The following is a 5,373-nucleotide window of genomic DNA, read 5'->3' as shown; positions in this document are numbered from 1 at the left end:
CTCTACCTTGAATTTGATTTATGAATTCAAGGTTATGATCATGTTAGGAATGATTTTAGGTGTTTAAAAGTAGCTTAGAGTACTTAGAATAAAAAAAAAGTGAAGGTACACTTCGAAAGAACTCTAACGGAGCAACCGATTGCAAACTGGACGGAGCAGGTGACCCTGGGGCTATGGGTGGCGCGGAGCGCCAGCCCCTAAAATTCAGAGCCTACTTTGGGGAGCTCTGTCTGGTGCGACACGCCAGGCCCCAACCCAGAAAACTCGACGAATTTCTTTGTTCGTTTACCCACCCTAACTCGCCTAGAATCGAACGGTTTCTTTCCCAATCACTTGGATCTGATTACTTAATATAATTACACTCTAATCTACTAAAAAAAAACTTACATATCTAAATTTCATCTCAATAAATCGTCAAAACCCCAACACAACAAGATTTAGAATGAACTTCAAGAACACCTATCAAGAATTAATCAAGAACTCTAATCTTTCAACTTCAAAAATGAAATTTCGCTGAAAATAACATGATTGGCATGTGGGTGAACTAATCCAACACTATGGAAGCTTACATACCTCTTAGGGATCAAACCCATGGCGAAAATCCACTACAACACGCAAGAATCTCGACGAACGCTTGATCCTCTGCTCTTTTCTCCTCTTTTCTCTTCTTGAACTCTCAACTAAAACCCTAGGCATATTTTAGGATTATAAAACTAAACCTAATAGGATTATATCCTTAAAACCTTACTAAAATCGAATTAAATCTGATTTGGTAAAGGAAAAGACCAAAATACCCCTTACTATTTTCGGCTAACTTTCCTTAATTGGATACCCTAACTTCAAAAGGCCGTATCTCACTCATCCTACCTCGAAACTTAGCAAACTCGGCGGCATTGGAAAGATAATCAAAGGTCTTTCCTATGGTATCTTGTATCACATCTAACTCATCCTTTTATAGGAGTTATGATCATTTAAAGTTGACACAAAACTCATAACTTAAGCATAACTTGCAAAATTTCAGATTTTGCTATTTCCAATTTAGTTATTTTTCGAACTCAAGGTGCTACATCTAGTGAACTTAACACTTAAGAAATTTTAATTCCTCAGTAAAATCCTACTCACAACTAAGGCTGGCAATTGGACAGGACCGGATCAACAGGACCGGTTTTATCGGAACCGGGATACGTTACCGAATTTATTTACCGAAACCGGTTTTACCGGAAATTCCTAAAGGTTCCACCCGGTCCCTTAGTTACTGGATAGGAACCGGTTTGGACCGGACCGGAACCGATTCTTACCGGATCATTGTGTACCGGTATTTATTTTTTTTATTTTTTATTAACTTTAATTATTATATAGTATTATATTATTAAAAAAATTCAATTTGAAACTTTAAACTTTAAAGTTTCAATTGACTTTAAAGTTTAAAATTGACTTTAAAGTTTAAAATTGACTTTAAACTTTAAAATTGACTTTAAACTTTAAACTTTAAAGTTTATATTGAAAATTTGAATTTAGTTTAAAATTGACTTTAAATTTTAAAGTTTATATTGAATTTAAAGTTTAAACCTTAAAATTTAATTTTATAGTTAAAGTTTAAGATTGACTTTAAAGTTTAAAGTTTAAAGTTTATATTGAATTTAAAGTTTAAACCTTAAAATTCAATTTTATATTAAAGTTTAAACTTTAAACTAATATTAAAATAGTTGAAAATTAAATTTCTAAAATGACTTGGATTAAATATAAGAGACTATTTTAAAAGAAAATCAAGGCGAATAGCCGTATATTTATTCAAATAAATAAATTGTACAATACAAATATTAGAAAGAGACAAAGAGTACATAATCTAGGTATTGAATATTAATTATTGTACTAACAATTGAAACTCTTTTTAAATTCTTTTCGTAACTTTTGTATCATTTCAAAAGAAACATTTTTTGGAACTTGTATTTGTCGTTCTTCTTCCATTGCTTCCATACCATCATCACTATTATCACCAAATATTTCATCTATTTCGTCTTCTATTTGGCTATTTAATTGTGGTAGTCCGGTATTTCTTCTTTCGGCATTGACCCAATCTCGAAACAACACCGATATTTCCAAACTATCCTTTGCTAATGAATATCGATGATCTCCAATCATAAATCTCGCCGCACTAAAGGCTTGCTCCAAAGCGACCGATGATGCTTGAATCGCTAGTACATCTCGAACAATCCTAGCAAGGGTCGGAAATTGATTTTCACGATTCTTCCACCATACTAATATTGGAGCTTGAAGTTATCCTTCTTCATGCCTAATTTGATAATCATTCATCCAATCATCCGTATCATCACTTCTAAGCCTACAAGATGGAGGTTCAACTATTGACCGTATCATCGCTTCTAGGTTTACAAGATGGAGGTTCAACTATTTGAATATTTTTTTCCATAGATTTATATGTATTATATAACTCTCTAGCTTTTATATATATGCTACTTTTACAATCTTCAACACTAGGAGTTTCATCATCTTTAATTTCTAAATTTGCATAAATCTTTTCAACCATTCTTTCTACACCTTTTAATTTGTAATTTGGGTTGAAAGTAGTAGCAGTCAAATAGATTTGAGGAATAGGGAAAAAATATTTTTTGAATTTTTCAATCATAAAAGCAAGGGAATTTTCAAATCGATCTTTTCCTTTATATTTTGCAAATTCAGATGAAATAGCACAAATATTTACTAAAACAGAAGAAATAGTTGGATAATATTGACCAGAAGCAGCATTTGTTGCTTTATAAAAAATACTTAAAAATTCAATAAGTTCTTTTGTATTTTCCCAATCTTCATGGCGAATTCTCAAATTCGGGTCCGCATTATGAGCAATTAAAACTAATTGTACCAGCTCTTGAATAATATAAGCAACTTGAAAGCATTTCAAATAAAGAATTCCATCTAGTGCATACTTCTTTTGGAACTTTTCTATATTCAAGTCCACTATTTTTTACAACGTATTTTTAAATTCTGTAATTCTAGCTTTTATTGTAGCTTTAAAAATCCAATTACAAGCAAGTCTAATTTTTTCACAAGAAATTCCAAATTGAGAAATATCATCTTTTACTATCAAATTATACACATGTGCGGCACACTTAATATGAAATAATCATTATAAATTGGACAAAGTATACATTTTAAATAATCAATTGCTTTTAAATTATTAGAAGCATTATCTAAAGTGACACTCATTATTTTATCACATATTCCATAAAATTGTAAAATAGAGGTTATTTTTGTTGCTATATAAGAACCGATTTTAGTTTCTTCAATATATTTATATCCTAATATTCGTTTTTGCATGTTCCATTCATGGTCAATCCAATGGACAGTAATTGTAAAATAATCATTACCATTAGGACTACGTCCCATATCAGAAGTAATAGATAATCTACCATCATAATAAACAAATAAACAACGAGAAAATAGGCAATATCTTTTGATATTAAAAAGATCACTTTTAATTGTACTTCTTGGAATACCTTCATAATCTGGGTTATACAATTCCCGAATATACTGAATAAAACCAGGATGTGAAGGAAATGAAAAAGGCAAACCACAAACAACAACCATTTTAGCTAATTCTCTACGATCTTTTTCTTTACTATATGTGCGGTGTGTGCTTCGGCTAGCCGGGTTAGTCATATTTAATACACATTGAACCATATTAGAACCTCCAACTCCCATAGAATCTTCATGTATGGGTATTCCACTTCTATTAGCCCTTTCTATATCATCTAGGCGAGCAAATTCTTTATTACACTTTCTCAAATGCGTTCTTAGTCGTCTCGTTCCTCCTTGTGTACCCGTAGTCACATGTTTCATGGTCAATTTACATTTCGTGCAAGTAACAGTAGTTTTTTCCTCATTTTGTACCAAAAATTTCCATACTAAAGATCTTTTAACATGTACAACGGCCTTTGAAAAAGTAGGTAACGAGGAGATTTCATCTTGTTCCTGTAATTCGGTAGCCGAACTAGTAGGAGTAGGGGTCTCATCATCTTCGTCATTTATTTCTACTTCCTCATCTAATTCTTCCTCAAATTTAGTAAAACATCTATTTAAAGTCTCATGATCTACTATATTTTCGGAATTAAATTCAATAGGTCATGAGTCTCGTGAAAAAGAAGTTTCATCAACATGAGTATAATCATTAGTATTAATTCTAAATCTAGGTGCCAAATTTTTAGAACTAGAACTACTTCCTCCTCCTCCCCTATTATTTTTTCTTTCCGACATTGGGACTTTTACCACTATTTCTTTCCAAATTCATGTTCAAGTTTAAAATAATTAAATATTATGAAAACAAGCAAGATAATATAACAAAATAAAATAAAATAACTTAATTAATAAATAAATAAATAATTAAAGTTGGAACGAATGTACCGAACGTCTGCGTAAAAGTAGACGTATAACCAAAGGCGGAATTGAGAGATGCCAATTGAAGCTTCCGATTTACTTCAAATAAATCTCCGAAATCTGAACTCCAAGTCAATATCACAAAATAATAATTATGAATTTATGAGAGATTGAAAATTAAGAGATTTTATAAGATGTTAATGAAATAGTTTGTGAATTTGTGATTTAAATGAAAAAATATGGGTATATTTATAGTGTTAAGGGGTTAGAGAGGGGTGGGGGCTGTTTTGAGCCGTTTTGGGCCCCAACCCAATGGCTAAAAGGGCCCAACGACTATATAACGTTCAACTTAAAAAAACAAAAAAGATTAATTGACCGTTGAACCGGATCAACCGGACAGGAACTGGACTGGAACCGGATCAATCGGATAAAAAACTGGGTTCCGTTTCGGTACCGGTTCCGGTACCTATAAGACCGGTTCCTTACCGGTTCAACCGATACCGGACTTACCGGTACTGGAACCAGACTGGACCGGAAAAAATCCTATCCAATTGCCAGCCTTACTCACAACGAAGGATGGTTCAAGTTTTAGCTCAAAAATTTTGTGGGTGTTACAATATCTCCCCCTTGGGATCATTCGTCCTCGAATGACGACTGGATTGGGTTACTCTTACTAAGGTGTGCATATAATGGTATGCTCTTTCTATATTCAAGCTTAACCCAAATCCTTAGGTTCGGGTTCTATCCCTCTCTATAAGGAATCTCCTCCCAAGACTATTACTCTTTAACACCACATTCAAGCTTAGTATTCTAACAACTCTATGGACTCTTGCTAACCAACTCCTTCGGAACCAACAAAAGGTCTCTCATTTAACTATTTCTCATAGTAAAACCTCATCCTCCTTTTCCTCCTCATTTAGAACCTTAGATGGAATTATCATACCATCACTATCACGATAAGAACATCAACCTCCTCTTTCTAAC

This window comes from Solanum tuberosum, unplaced genomic scaffold (genome assembly GCF_000226075.1).
Source record: "Solanum tuberosum cultivar DM 1-3 516 R44 unplaced genomic scaffold, SolTub_3.0 scf00012, whole genome shotgun sequence".
NCBI classification, from domain to species: Eukaryota; Viridiplantae; Streptophyta; class Magnoliopsida; order Solanales; family Solanaceae; genus Solanum; species Solanum tuberosum.
The sequence above is the reverse complement of the archived record's forward strand: the minus strand, read 5'-3'. Positions refer to the sequence as shown.